The 15,596-nt window shown below is 57.3% G+C and overlaps 1 protein-coding gene across 6 annotated transcripts in view; it reads right to left on the bottom strand.

The window, feature by feature from the left end:
• PPARA (peroxisome proliferator activated receptor alpha) overlaps window positions 1-10,707 on the bottom strand; it is a 63,230-nt gene extending 52,523 nt beyond the window's left edge. Inside the window, exons 1-2 of one of the 6 annotated variants that reach the window (XM_047741339.1) lie at window positions 10,509-10,707; window positions 9,413-9,561 (exon numbers count right to left, since the gene is read on the bottom strand). The gene's annotated coding sequence lies outside the window, so the exon portion shown is untranslated. Of the gene's footprint in view, window positions 1-9,412; window positions 9,562-10,281; window positions 10,434-10,508 lie in introns of those variants that run through there. The other 5 variants (XM_047741340.1, XM_047741341.1, XM_047741342.1 and 2 more) reach the window with 5 other exon arrangements.
• Between the last annotated feature and the right edge of the window lie 4,889 nt (window positions 10,708-15,596).

Genomic DNA, 15,596 nt, shown 5'->3' with positions numbered 1-15,596 from the left:
ATTTCCAGTCACCTATTTTCCTAGAGGGCAGCTTTTTGGGTCCCAACAGAAAACTTGGGCTGTTTCCAGGATCTCCCCTTCTTAGAGGTTTGATAGCCTGAGTCTTTACTCTTAGCCACAGAGAAGTGCTACTTAGCTTCTTCATCGCTTCATCCATAAACTGGCCAATACCCCAGGGACAAAATGACCCCAAAGGTCAAGTTCCCATCCTCTCCAGACCTCAGCCTGACAACTCACCGGGTGAGTTCTCCAATGCCATGGCATATGTTTAAAGATTTTGTCCACCTTTTCGAGTTGACTTTCAAGCCATTATCAAAAATGGAGCCCCCATGTCAACATTTTCAGACCTGTTTCTCTCTTCATTTTTTTATTTCCAGAGCCCCAGAGTATTTCTGTACTCTTAAATAAACTCTGTAGACTGGCATATGACTGCATTTCCTTAAGGTTTTCCTCATATTCAGGCAATCTGGTTATAACAGCTTTCTAATAAAATGCCAATAAAATTTTCAAACAGAAAAACTCATCTTTTCAACAACCACAAGGGCACAGATTATTAAGTAGAGAGGGAGGCTTTGTTCATTCAATGGCCATTGTTAGGAGCCTTCTATGCTGGGCCACGGTCTAGCCATAGGTACGGGAGTGAAGAAGACAGACAGACATCTCTTCCCCTGTGGAGCAGCCATTCCAGGGAGGGGAGGCAGACGGGAGGCCAATGGAGCATGTCCTGTGATGGATGGCGACCAGGCAGGCAGAAGGGGCTACAGTCACAAATAGGGGTGGTCAGAGAAGACCTCCACATGTGGGGAAGAAGCACCATTAGGATGTCCTTCCTTCCTGTAAACAGGGACACAGAGCTGGGAGAGTCCCGTGGGGCCAGGACCTCCTGACACTCCAGTCCCCTCCACTGCAGCAGTAGCAGTGGGAGCTCTGCCCCGGGCCTCAGCCAGATGGAGGGAAGGGAGGAAACCACCACACTCTGCTACTCACTGTGCTGTCACATGTGTCCCTCTACAGCTGTCCCAGCACAGAAGGGAGGCAGAAGGGGGCATCCGGGAGAGTCAGAGTGTGAGGACGACTCAACCCACGGTGCTGATTTTCACTGCGAAGGGGTCACAAGCAAAGGGCTGTGACCGCACCCAGCTGACCGCCCACGAGGGAACAGGGAATCCGAACGGGCTGAGCGGTGCTGTACGTAAGTACATATATCACCTCAGTGATCCCGACTTGAGGGGAAAACAACCTCAAACCCATCTCAGTGGCCTGATGTGTAGGGAGCCCAGCAGGAGGGACGTCTGGTAAAATGGGTCCCAGAAGCTAGCCCAACACAGGTCACACCCATGGAGGAAAGCAGCCGGGCTCCTCTCCCAGGCACCTCCGAGAGCCGGCCCTGCTCCCACCTGCCGTTAACAGGGCTCGTGACGGCCCCGGACAGGAGTCAGCTGCCCCGGTCCCCCTGCCACAGCCACGGAGCCAGAAGCCTCCCAGTCCTTGAGGGCCTCGACGTCCCCCATCGTCCATAATCCAAGGAGAGGAATTTGTCTATGGAATAATATGCCTCGGTCACTGCTGTCAGACCAAACGGTGTCACGCTAACAGCACATGACCCAGCTCTTGTCCCATCCGGTTCACCTCTGGGGGAGCAATTATCATGCTTATGTGACTAAGACCGACTCGCTGCTCAGAGGGCTTATCTGCTTTAATGCTGGAAGTGTCAGCGACAGAGAGAAGGCAGACCCCGGAACTAAGCGACTGCTGCTTCCTGCATCTGGGCCATTAGACGCACAATTAGAGTTAATATTCACCTAAGGGTTAAATTCTGCTGCACTAAGTGGGTCAGAAGGGTTGCGCGTGAGCACTTCATGCCTTCGAGGTAATCATCAGAGCAACTAAAATGGGTTCTGGAATCTCTTGGATAATTTTTGTTCACTCTTGCCTCCTTCCTGACTTACCTCCTTTAGTGAAAGGAAGTTCTGAATTTTAAAGACAAGTATTTGTGGAGCCACCCATTCAGATCGCTGTTAAAACCCTGGCGTTCCCTGCTTGGGGACCCACATCCCCTCTGCCTGGGAGCTCCACGCGTCCTGCGGCGCAGTGCTTTGTAAGGACGGTGACCGTTCCTGTCGCTGTTCCACGGCCTCCCCAGTGCCTCGGACGCTGCCTGGCACAAGGTGGGCCCTCAGTAAGTGTGTGTTGAGTGAATGCGCGAGCTCGGACATGCACAGCGAGAGTGCTCAGCGAACAGTGGCCGTGGAGCGGCCAGAATGTATCGAGTCAGAGAGCACTGCACCTGCCGTTGGGTTTGAATGTCTGCAGGACAAAATCCTGCATCTGGTCTGGGGGAGGGTCCCGGGAGGCGTGATGGAGGAGGGGGCCCTGGGCTGAGCCTTGAGGGAATCTCCGCTGGACGGTGGCCGCACAGCAGCTACCCGGTCGCACGGCCCGAGGCTGAGCCGGTGGTGAGCAAGGCTGCTCTGGCTCGGGGCTTCTGGGGTCCCCGTCACATGGGGAAAAAGCCCCCAAGCATCCTAAGTGCTTGTGTTGGGGAGGTCCAAGTGGGGCAGGGAATTCAGAGAGGCTCCCCTGAGAGGGTAGCTCCACACTCGGCGCTGCAGGGTGGAGGCTCTGGGGGCGAGGTGGGGGTCAGTAATGGAGTGTCCTGGGCAGGAGGGAGGGACCTGGGTGCGTGAGAGGAACTGGCGGTGCAGGAAGAAAGTCAGGCCGGGAGAGGGGGGCCGTGCCTTCCTGCTCCCAGGGAAGCTGATGAATAAGGCTGGGTGAGTCAGCGAGAAGCCCAACGGCGAGAAGCAGACAAGAACCAGCTACAGAGTGCTTCCTACGTGGCAGGTATAACCACCCTTGGAAAGCGCTGGTATCCGCCCACGTGTCAACGAGAAAACCGAGGCGCAGGCCAGAAGGGCCCACATGAGGCTGAGAGCCGCACGGAGGACCCCATGCTGGTCCTGCGTCCAGAGCCCCAGCCTAAGGCCACATCCTGGGCCAGGAGGGAGGGCTGGCCACACTCCACAGGAGTCCCCGGGCGGGTCAGGGTGAGGTCAGGAGGCCAGCGGACGTGGGGCCTGAGGTCACGGCCACAAGGACCAAGTGCACAGGACCCTGGGGAGGAGGCGAGGCCAGCTGGACCTAGGAAACGGCGGAGACCAGCTGCTGGCATCTGGAGAGGGGCGCCGAGGGCTCCAGACTAGAAAGTGAGCGTCTGTGTCCCTGGTCCCTTGGCAGCGCAGCTCCGGGCGTGCACAGGTGATGGCTGAAGCCATCTTCTGACGACAGGCAGAGGACGTGCCAACACCTCCGGCTAGGATGTCACTTTCATCTCTGAAAAGCAGCTCCTTTCCAGAGCCCTGCGTTCTGATCCTTGCTCTCGTCCCTCGGAGCGCTCGTTCTCAGAGACCGTGCCAGTCCCGATGTCGCAACGCGCCCCCATGCATCCTTCTGAAACACCTTCTAGAGGATTCGTGTGGCTCGGAAGGCCCCCCCTGCGAACGCGCGGTCCGTGCAGGCCTCCGTGTGTCTGTCTACCGTGGCTGGGTGCGATGAGCCGTGGCCGCGCCCGCCTTCCTGGCTGCTGTTCTCCTTCCAGACTCTTACTTCTTTCCTGGCCTGTGCCCGGCAAGTACTAAAGACCAGCGGCCGCCCTTGACTGCGGTTCAATACTCACCTCCACCAGTCCTCTGACCTCCGCTCCAAAAGCCAACTTCGTCAGATTCATCTAAGTCAAGAGGACGGGGCAGAAGAAGGTCGATCATTTTCGGTCTCTGGGTTGAAAACAAAAGACCCCCTTTTCCTCTTCTTACAGCTGCTCCACACTCTGTTCCCCCGTCTTCCCACACGGAGCCAGGAGCTTCGAGAGAATGACAACTGCCCTTCGCAGAAAGTGTCCCGCTGGAACCTGCCTGCTGTGGCCTGAGCCGCGAACTGTGACCTTCCTACAGGCTCTCTTCCTACAGACCCCTGCCCCTTCTCCTCGCCCTCCCCTGCATCTAAAGCCTCCTTTTTCTGCACCAGACGGATGCTCTGGGCACCAACATTTCCACCGGCCCCGCACAAGAGTTCCTTGAACCCTGTGTATGCTGGTCTTCTCCTCTCGAGGAACATCAGCTTCAAAGGCTTCTACACCCCCGGTACCTTCCTCCTCATGCCCTGCATTGTTCAAAGCCTTCTTCTCGGGGTGTTGCTCCCCACAAAGCCTGGGCTGGCAGCATCCCTGCCCGGCTGGACTTGTTCCTTAGCTCTCAGGAGTCCTGGCTGAGCAGAACAGAGGAGGTTTCCCTTCCCGATTTGACAACTGCAACAACAGAATGTCTTCCTTTCTGGAAAACTCTCTCCCCATGTGTCTGCTTCTAAGGAGAGAAGGGGAGGAGGTGCTTTCCTGAGCCTGCATGTGCTTGGGACTGGATGCCATGCACCTTCAGGGGAGCCCAGGAGACGCAGGAGGGAGGCCCCTGCCCTGACTTGAGACAGTGTCAGAGACGGGGACATCTTTCAAGTAGAGAAAGGGGGCAATCATCACGGGCCAGCAGAGCCCTCCCCCGAGGGTCAGGACATCAGAGGACGGCACAAGTCATTCAGATGCTCTGGTTTCAACCAGATTTCACACTTCTCTGAACAATTTTCCTTTTAAACATCATTGCCCTTAATCCCACCCCCAATGTGAGTGCACAGCAAACGGGTAAGACTCTGGCCCAGGGACGCCTGGGTGGCTCAGTTGGTTAAGCAGCTGCCTTCGGCTCAGGTCATGATCCCAGCGTCCTGGGATCGAGTCCCACATCGGGCTCCTTGCTTGGCAGGGAGCCTGCTTCTCCCTCTGCCTCTGCCTGCCACTCTGTCTGCCTGTGCTCACTCTCGCTTCTCTCTCTATGACAAATAAATAAATAAAATCTTTAAAAAAAAAAAAAAAGACTCTGGCCCAGTTATCAAGCTCTCCCATAAAATGAACCAAAAGGAGACTGTAGAATTTATCAAATTTCCTCACGATCCCTAGAAAGGGGGAACGGGCTCACCGTGTTGGCAGCCTAGTCAACCTGTCCGATAATAAACTTGCTGGAGAGGCTTTTAAAAGTTCTTCTGGTCAAAAATTATCCCACTGAACACAGGAGATAGGAGAAACCCGGCTTGCGGACAATCAGCAGACACGATCTGACAGCAGAGCGAGCCTGTCTCCTACAAGCCGTGTTGCTTCACTAGAAATCCACACTGACGCGGTCTCGTTGGGCTGACGACTCACTTCTTAGAATGTTTCAGAAAGGACGCGGCCACGGGTCAACTCTGCATGACTGGGTCCCTTTTACTGGAGCTTAGCAACTTGTCACCTTCGTGTGGTTATCACGAACCACAGGCTTGTTCGGTTACGAAGGGCTGCAGGAAAGCGTGGGGCCTCACTCACTCGTAAAAACGGGGTAAAAAAGGAACTACAATATACTGTTCACTTAACTGTATTATAATTTCGAACCATGCATACAAAGCTCCATGATCTTGGAGGCGCTGCCTCATTCTGTATCTGCCTTGCTAGCTCTGACTATTCGAAGAGATGCCTTCCTCAAGGTCTGCTGTGGCCTCTGAGCTAACGGTGTGAAGCGAGTACATCAGACTGGGAACTGTCACTCCTCTTTACTCACAAATGTCTTAAAAGAGCGCAAAACTGAAGCAGCCAGGCGAGCGCGGCTCCCTGCAACACGGAGCCAGCACTGTCTCGAGCTGCCCCTGTGCCGATCTAATCCCCACACCCGGAGTGGCCTCGGGACCCCTGCCCTCTCAGACAGAAGCGCCCCCGAACTCCCACCGGGGTAAAGACACCCCTTCCCTGATGAGCCTGTTGTTTGGAATCTGAACCCACGATCTCGCAGAAAGCTATCGCATTCTACTTAACTAGCTGCTCAGGCCCGCTCGTGAAAAGTCCCTCCGATACACGACGTGCCCCAATCGGAGTCATGATCACGGTCGGAGTCATCTTGACAACTGCCGCCTTCATGACACGGATGCCCTGCACCCTGCACCCTGGGGCCGCAGGACTGCAGCCACTCCCCTGCCACGGCGTGACCGAGACTGCGGTCTCCCTGTCCCGGTGGGAGGGAAGCTGCCTCATGCCACGGGGGCCTGGTGGGCAGGCCTGCTGTCCGCCCTTCGAAGCCAGCTCCCACCCACGTTGGCGGCCGGTAGGAAACGGAGGTCCAGCAGCCAGTCCTTGTCCAACTGAGTTCTGCTGGTGGCTTGGCTCAGCGACCATCCACAAGGACCTACTCGGGACGTAAGACCAGCGGGGCAGACACGAACAGGACACACACTGCGCTCAGCGAGTCCCAGCCCCGTGGGGAACGTCCGTGCTGCTTTCTGAGAGCCTGTGAAAATCCTGGCCGGAGCGAAAATGGCGCAGGGACCGGCTGTGGCTCACCGAGGAGCCTAGGGCAGGATGGGGTCAGCTTCCTCCCAGGACACCTTCTGGGCTACACGTGGGTTTTCATGTCGTACAAGGGGACTTCATGTAAGCTCTACTTCTGAGCTTCCCAACCCCTCAGAGAAGTGAAGTGGGATTTTCTGATGAGGAGAGAGCGGCAGAGCGGTCTAGAGAGGCGGGCAAAGACCCCCGGCCCGGCAGGCAGCTGCTAAGGAGCAAGAAACCAAGTCCCGCTTCAGAGCCCAGCGCGCTTCCACGGCGCGCAGCTGCCTGCGACGCAAACCGACACGTCCGAGGGCTTTCTCTCACAGCACGAGCTGACCTGAAAACAAAGGCGGCTCAGCCACAAAAATAATTCTAACAAGGCTGGCCCGGGGGACTAAATTCTTCACTTTTGGAGTGCAGAAACTCTTCCAGACACCGCGCTGTCACGACGGCGAGATGCTACGTAATTCAAAACTCCAGAGGAAGGAACAAACACACCTCCCGCCCGTGACACGCATCAGGCCAGGCCGCGTCTCACCATCCGCAGAACCAGCTAGAAGCTCACATGCGTGTGCTCCTTCCCACAAGAAGCTCATGGCATGTCAGTGTGGCGAATCCTTGGACAAAGAAACAAAGGCGTTCACATGCGGCCACCAGGGGCTGCTTGGTTCTTACTTTATGTTTATTTATTTATTTATTTTTTAATTTTAAAGATTTTATTTATTTGTCAGACTGAGAAAAAGAGAGAGAGAAGCAGGGGAAACGAAAGGCAGAGGGGGAAGCAGGCTCCCCACAGAGCAGGGAGCCCGATGCAGGGCACCATTCCAGGACCCTGGGATCATGACCTGAGCCGAAGGCAGAGGCTTTAACCCACTGAACCCCCAGGCGCCCCTGATTCTTACTTTAAAACTATCTTTGGGGTGCCTGGGTGGCTCAGTCGGTGAAGCGTCTGCCTTTGGCTCAGGTCATGATCTTAGGGTCCTGGGACTGAGTCACGGGTTAGGCTCCCTGTTCAGCAGGGAGTCTGCTTCTCCCGCTTCTGCTCCCCCGGCTTGTTCTCTCTCTCTCTGTCTCTCAAATAAATAAGTAAAATCTTTTAAAAATAAATAAATAAATAAATAAAACTATCTTCACACCAAGTTGGAAATTCAAGTTCACTGCCTCACTCTCCCTAACCACATGACCTGGCCTTGGCGTTGAGCTCTCGTGTCCCATGTCCCTAGTAAGGCTGAAGTAACAGATACAGCACACGTCTACCCCGCACCCAGAAACTACGCCTTCCTTCGGAATGTCTGTGGAACGTAGGGAAGACTGACTTCATATCAAGCCATGAAAACCAAAAATACAAACAGCGGTCCTCAAATTCAAAAGCAGCAGAAATGATCCGGTCCCATCCTTTCTCAGAGCGACGCAACAAAACCAGAACGGATGCTCAAAAGGCCACACCGGCCACGTGGAAGGCCTCGCGCTTTTTTCCTTTGGGGATACACGCAGAGATGCAGGAGAAGAAAAGAGAAGTGGGGGTGTTTAAAATCTGTTCACACTAAGCCGAGAAACATTTGACTTTTTTTTTTTTTTTATGATTCCTTAAAGAATATTTGTCGTACAAACACAGATGCTCACAGCACACAAGAGAAAGAGCGTTGGCTATCAATCAGGAAATGGCAAGATGTTTTGGAAAAACAGTTCCCCTCTCTATAGTCCAGTTTCGCCTTTTAGGATGAGGACAATCTCCAGCTCTCTTTTTTGTGTCCTGGTACACCAAGCAGCTTCAGGAGCTTCATGAGCAGACCGTGGTTCTCTTGCTCCCACTGAGCACCCTAGGAGGAGCTCGGTGGATGGCTGTAGAATGATGGATTATATATATATATATATATATATATATATATATATACACATACACATATATACACACACACACACACACACACATATATATATATGAAAATATCTTTATTTGTTTATTTGACAGAGATCACAAGCAGGCAGAGAGGCGGGTAAAGTGAGAGAGGAGGAAGCAGGCTCCCCGCCGAGCAGAGAGCCCAATGCAGGGCTCAATCCTAGGACCCTGAGATCCTGACCTGAGCCGAAGGCAGAGGCTTAACCCACTGAGCCACCCAGGCTCCTCCCCCATATATATATAATTTATATATAAATTATATTTATTTATATATATATTTATACATATAAATATATATATAAAATACACAATTATACACACACACACATATTAAGGGATTGGCTAAATAATGACTTTACCTAAACACGATGGACTATTACACAGACATTTAAAACAATGAAGCAGAAACACATTTGTTTCACATGGCACGATTTTTCATTCCCCAAGAGTCAACAAAGCAGAAGCAGATTACCAAGTGGCTTCTGTGCAAGAAACACGCCTTTTCTCCGCTCTCTCTCGTTCTCTCTCTCACACACACAATGCTTAAAACTCTGTTTGCGAGTCCGACAGACACGAGCTAGTACACACCATTTCGTGATTATGGGATGTCTCTCATTATATATCTAAGATCTGAGAAAAGAGAAAAAAAACACATTTTCTCTACCGTCGCAGAACTTGCTTTTGCCTCAGAGCTGCCCGAAGTGGGACAGGGCTGCCCCTGTGCTGTATGAGGACGGCTCCAGACCTGACCCACTACCCCCGCAAGCTATCCGCTGGATACTCAAATCAGCATGGAAACGACGAGAAGAGCCGACACCCGTGACTTCGGCGTCTGTCAAAGAGTAACTCTCCTGGCAGCTCAGCTGTCCAGATTTACACTACGTGGAACCCCATCGCTATCAAGGAATGAACCGCTCCCGGAAACTGAGACAAGAATCTGCCGCTTAGCAGCACCGACTTCCAGTCCACATTCGTCTGCCTTTCCAGGCACTGAGCACAGAGCTGACTTTGCACCACAAAGTAATGTAACTCACCCAGACGGCTAGTTTGTTGAGCTAGAGAAGGAAACACTTAAATATTTCGGTCTGCAAACAGGAGCGAATAAACCTGGGGTTTACCTTTGCCGGCAACGTCTGACTTCCGAGCTGGTCTCTGCACCAGGGGTTCCTCGCGGAGGCCGGGCCCTTCCCTGCAGCCTTGGCAGGGAGAAGGTAAAGGAGGAAATGATTACGGTATGTCCTCTGGATCCTCCCCAACTCTCCACCACCTTGGAAGGGGAAAGTCACCGTGACCCTACTTCAGCAGGGATGGAAAACCCGGTGCCCCCCGCCCTGCCGGCACCCCCGGCCCCCTTCCCGAGCGGCCCTGGAGAGCAGGACGCTCCCTGGTTAGCTGGGGTGGGGGTGGCCGCGCAGCTCCTAAGGGCCCGGAGCGCCCTGCAGACGCCGGCACGTCCCACAGTCTCTTCTTAGGAGGACGTTTGACACTGACACTGGGGCACGCCGCCCTCCTTTAAACTTGAAAACTAGCAGAGGAGCGCGCGGGCACGCAGCCGGCCGGCCGCGGCGGGTCCGGGGCGCTCGTGCGGGCAGAGCCGGCTTCCGGAGCGCGGCGGACACCGCCCTGCGCCCCCCGGGCCCGCGCGGCCGGGACGCGGACAGACCTGGGCGCGGACGCCGCGCGCGGGACCCGCAGGGCCGGGCCGGGCCGGGGAGGACCGGGCGCCGCTGCCCTGGGCTCGGCCGGGGAGCAGACCGCGCTCGGGCGCAAAGTGTGGCCGTCCCCAAAGCGGCTCCGCGGGCGAGTTTCTCCCGTCCGAGCGCAGCCGCCAGCGGTCCGTCTGTCCCCGCCGCCCGCTACCCAGCCTCGGGGATCCCGGGGTCCCGGGAACGCCCCCGGCCGGTGACACCTCCCCCCCAATCGACCGGGCGGAGCGAAGGGCGCGCCGAGGCCCCAGCCCGCTGCGCTCTCCCTCCCGCGGGACAACCTGTGGACCCAGCGTCTCCGAGGCTCCGGGCGCTCGGAGCGAGGCCGAGCAGGGGGCGGCTCCCTGGGCCCGGGGATCCCCCGCACCAGACCGGGCGCTCTCGGCCCGCGCCCCCGGGTCCCGCGCATGCGCCGCCCGGCCCCTCCTCTGGCCGCAGCCGCCCGGCGTCCCGAGAAGGGGAGGCCCGGTTCTCCGACCCCCGCGAGCGCCCGCCCGCCCCTGGGCACCTGGGGCCGGTCCGCCGCCTGCGAGTCCGCCGGGCGAGCGCTCCGAGGGAGGCGGCGCGGGGCAGGGCGCTAGCTGCCGCCGCCTCCGCCCCCGCCGCCCGCTGCCCCTGCCGTGGGGCTGCCGCGTCCCCTGCCCATGCCCGGCGCCGCCTCCCCGCTCCGGTGCCAGCCGCGCCCCCCGCGGCACGCGCCGCCCCTCTGCCCCCAGCTCCGGCCCGGCTGCGCGGGCGGCTCGCGCGGGTGGCCGCCGGAAGCCCCGCCCGGCCCCGGGTCCCCTGGCCGGGCCCCGGGCGGGACACACCCCCCTGGCGGCGGCAGCCGATTGGCTGCCCGCGGGGTCGGAGGCGGGGCCGCGGCCTCCGGGGCTCCCACCTCGTGCCCGGCTGCTGCTGCACCCGTGGGGAAACTGAGGCCGGAGAGGCGGAGGGGCTGCGGAGGTCTCCGGCGGGTGGGCAGAGAGCCACGGTGGGACAGCGCGTGCAGCTGGGCGTCGGCGGGGGTCTAGGCCCGCGCCCCGGGAGGGGCTGCAGTCGCAGCGGGGGTGGGCGCGAGACCGCCGGACCCTGGAGGTTCCCGCCCGGCGCCCAGGCCCCGCTGGCGAGGCCCCTCCTCCCTCGGGGGCCCTGCTCCGCTGGCCTCTGGCGAGCGGATCTGGACCCCGGCCGAGGTGCGAGCGCCGTCGAGTCGCGGGGTGCGCAGGGTGGGGGGCGGTCAGGGCAGAACCGGTCCCAAGGACCCCTGCACACGAAAGAAGGCGAAAGAGAACGCGAGCCGAGGGGCGCGTCAACAGGTGGTGGAGGCGCCCGGGCGGGCGCCGCGGCCAGGGACCCAGGGTGAAGGGCAGCGGGGACAGCGTGGGCACCGGCTGCCAACTCCGACCACCCGCTCCTCACCCCCACCCCCACCCCGGTTGCCAGACAGCCGTGACCCCTCCCGTCCGGCGTCAGGGGCGAGGGGCTGACTTTGTGCCCCGCCAAGGCGCTGGGCCTTTGCCAGCGCAGGGGGAGGTCGCGGCCCGGCAGCCAATGACAGGGAGCAGGGGAGAGAGCTGCAGAGCTGCTCTGTTTGCGCGGCGGCGCACCAAAGCCCCCGGTGCCAGCGCATCGGGACACCCCTCCCTTGGGAACGAAATGTGTGCTATGCCAGGCTTCCTCCCTGCCCTCCCGCTGCTCCCGCCACTGTTCTATTTGTAGCGGCGAGCGGCAGGGGGAACCTGCTCGGGGCCGGATACCCAGCTGCGAACGAATCCCTGTATTATGCCGAGACTGGAGCCCAGTCCGTACCTGGCCCTTAAGTCGCAGGCGCCTGGAACTCACCCTTGTGGTTCGGCTCCTACCTGTGGTGAACTTCGCCCTTACCTGCAGAGACACCCACATCACCTTTCCGCTCACACACCGGCAAGCCCAACTTTTATTACACATCCTAGCAATAACCAGTATTTGTATTATGTTACAGGGTTCAAGGTGATCCCCGCGCATTAAATCCTGACTATGGCACAGACTGGGCAGGCTGAACGGTATGTCTTACTCATGCTGCTAGGAGCCACATACCGTGCTGGGTGTCGTGGATATAGCAAAGAAGGAACTACAGAGCTGATGTCCTCATGAGGACATTCAGGTTCAAAGATGTCATCTGACGTACTCCATATCCCGGGCTGTGAAGGACCCAGAGTCCAAATGCAGGGACGTTGGCTTCTTTTCCCGGTTACGCAGTGACCGTCTGCCATAAACTCAGGTCAGCCAGGCGGTTGGAAAGACCTGGTAAAAAATTGTTTCGAATGAGGACAAAGGAAGCTGTTAGGGTTCAACAGAGTAGTGTAGGCACCTAGCAGACATTAGAGCAATTCTATTCTTGGATTCTTGGGGCTCTCAAGGTTTTAGGGAGAGAAAATTTGTTTTTCATGCATGTGTCCAAAGTTGTCCCTTTTGAGCAAATGCTTTCGGCCACCCATACCCTCCCTCCCCCATCCAGGTAGAGAGGGAAGAATGATCAGATCGCCTGGAAGCATCCATGAGATAGCTCCAAGCATGCTGCGCTTGGGGTGGGGGGGCATGGGTCCCTATTTGCTGTGAAGAACCTGTCACACACCCAGTACAGGAGAAACAGTCGCACAAAGAACACCCCTCACCCATGTCCTGGAAGTCTCTCCCTCCCTCTCTCTTTACCTGCAGCGTGGATGGAACATGGGCAGTGCCAAAGAGCAGAGACAGCCTCCTGTGCATGGCTGAACAGGATCTGTAAGATCGGGTACAAATTCATGCTCTTGACAATGTGTCTGAAACCCTGGGTCCCCCTGGAGCCTTAATAAATGCTAGGAGTCTTTGGGGGTACATGTGTCTCAGTTCATAGCTTCCACCTGTTTGGGGCTGATGCTGTTTCTGCATTTCTTTTTTTTTTTTTTTTTTAAAGATTTTATTTATTTATTTGTCAGAGAGAGCGAGGGAGAGAGAGCGAGCACAGGCAGACAGAATGGCAGGCAGAGGCAGAGGGAGAAGCAGGCTCCCTGCCAAGCAAGGAGCCGGATGTGGGACTCGATCCCAGGACGCTGGGATCATGACCTGAGCTGAAGGCAGCTGCTTAACCAACTGAGCCACCCAGGCGTCCCTGTTTCTGCATTTCTAATCACATTCTCTAATCTGTTAGAAACAATGTTTGGAGACATCATTATTATGGTGCTCCCATTACGATCGGGAGACGGAGGCACAGAGAGGTTGCTTCCCAGACCAGGTCACAGAGGCCAGTCGAAGAACCCGGGCTAGGAGGCAGGTCTGTGGCACCCACACTCTGAGCAGGTCCTGGATGCACCCACCCACCCAATCTCCCTGGGCCTCTGGGAGAGAATTAGGACTTTCAGAGAGGAGGTGGGGAGCTGGAGGCGGCTCCTGCCACTAAATACCAGACTGTGGGGTACACAGCGAACCTGTAAGAAGGTGATGTCAGCCCTCTGTGTCCAGAGAGAAGGTGAGACCTGACCACCTTCCTGAGTCCTGGTGGGGGAAGCAGCAGGTCCCACGGGTCTGGGGGGCCAGGCCAGAGTCTGTTTGTCCTACAGCTTAGGTAAGCCCTTTTCCAGGAACCAACACCTCTACAGGTCACTTATTTGCCCTTTGCTGATCTGCAAAGCCTCTGATGAGATGGATTTTGTGCTCTCAGGGTGTCATCAGCCAGGGCAGTGGCCTCTGGGCTCATGGAAGCCTGCCCTTGGGTCAGGTGGTAGAAATCGATGGGGACAGGGAGCACAGGCTGAGAAACAGAGAGTTGGCTGTTGGCAAGGATAGAGCTGCCCCATGGCCTACGGCTGGCCCTCAGGGCTGAGGAAGGGCCTGTGTGTGGCTGCCATCCTAGTAATGACTGCGGAACCTCATGGGTCCAGATAACAAAGTCTTGTCACCTTAGGGCAACAAGTTCACCACAGTCCCGCAGGGTAGCTGGGTTCATCCCCACTGTACAGATAAAGAAACCGAGGGCCAGAAATGACATCGTTCAGCTGAGATCTCCAAGACGGAGCAAGTACCAGGCTGTCAGAGTCCAGATCCATTCCACCACCCACCCCGGCCCCAGGGTACCTCCCAGAGGTCTGGTCCAGAAGCCGGAGCTCTCCCGGCCTGCTACCCCAGCGGTCTCTGGCAGGCACAGGAACACCGTGTCGAGGATCAGTCTCGGCCCCAGCACTGCGGATTGGCAGCGGCACGTGCAGAAGCCTACGGCAGGAGGGAGGGGCCACAGTCAAGGGGGAGAGAGTAGAAATGGTGCAAGGTGGGCAGCGGCGGCCTAGTGGGGCGTTGGCTTGATTCCATCAGATTAGTAAAAAATAAGAAACGATGCATGCTAACCGATTGTTATTACCAAAGCAGAGGCGGCGGTGGTGGGTGAAGGTAGGCGCTCACATGAGGCCTGCGGGTTCTGGAACCTTCTACAGGCCAGCAACGGCTGCTGCCGCAGACATTCCACCTCTTCGATAATTAACCTGTCCCCAGCCTAGGTCGACAGATGGGCCACCGTGCTTGAGAAGCCCACCACAGCCCACTTGCAGCAAGGCTGCCTTGCTCCCTTCCCTCCCTTCCCGACAGTGAGCCGTCCTCCCCTCTGGGTCTGTGCCATTCCAACCCTGGGGGGGGGGGGGCGGCTTAAGCTTCTCCAGATGGGGGCTGCCTCGTAGATGGTCTTTTGTCCCGTTTAGGGCGCCGGCTTGGAGCTTCAGGACTTATGTGACCCAGAGGGTGAGAGCCTGACGGTGAAGTGTGGTGCGGAGAAGCGTTTGGTCGATAGCGGACATTCCGCTCTGCTGACACGGGGTTCGCGACGCTCTAACCCGGGTAGGGGTCCCGACTGTGAGCTCTACTGTTGTGGGGGGCAAGGTTGGGGGGAATGCAGACAGAAGACACAGTGTGTTCACCCATAAATGTGTAGTAAAGATGGGTATACGGGCACACCACTGCCTGTGCCTGGGACACCCCCAATTTCCCTCCTGAAACGAACAGACAGAACCGGGGATTAGGAATCAAACAGACTAGAGTCAAAACCTGACTCTGCCTTCAACTCGGTCTGTATAACCTTGGACAAATGACTTGACCTCTTGACTGAACTTCCTCATCTAACAAATGGGGCAGTGGCGCTTATCTGCACGGGCCCTGGGGAGAGAATGAGCAGGGCCCCTGTAGGACGTGCACGGACAGGACCTGATAGGTGGGTCGTGGTTACGATTTGGTGACCAACTGCCTGAAGGCTCTGCCAAGGGTCACCTCCTCCAGGAAGTCTGCTTGGCGTCCATCCCACCGGCAGAGCCGCCCTCCTCCCTGGGTTGCCACCATCTGCCACGTAGTTGAGCACCGTCTTAAAAGGTACCTCTGCCCCACCTGCCTCACCACTCAGGCGAGCTGGCCTCAGTGGGGGCCTTACAGCACGCTGACCCCAGGCAGAGTGCTTACTCGTTGTTCACTCATGCTCGGGTCTGCCCGGGCTTCTGCCTTCGGCAGATGAGTCCTTCCAGCGCATCGAGGCAGCACGAATTTGAGCCCAGCCCTAGAGAGAGCTCCTTGGAGCAGGGCCAGCCTCTGCCAGCTCTTCATTCCCAGGTGCCCAGCACAG

The sequence above is a fragment of the Lutra lutra genome, chromosome 8 (genome assembly GCF_902655055.1).
Source record: "Lutra lutra chromosome 8, mLutLut1.2, whole genome shotgun sequence".
NCBI lineage: Eukaryota > Metazoa > Chordata > Mammalia > Carnivora > Mustelidae > Lutra > Lutra lutra.
The sequence above is the reverse complement of the archived record's forward strand: the minus strand, read 5'-3'. Positions and strand labels throughout refer to the sequence as shown.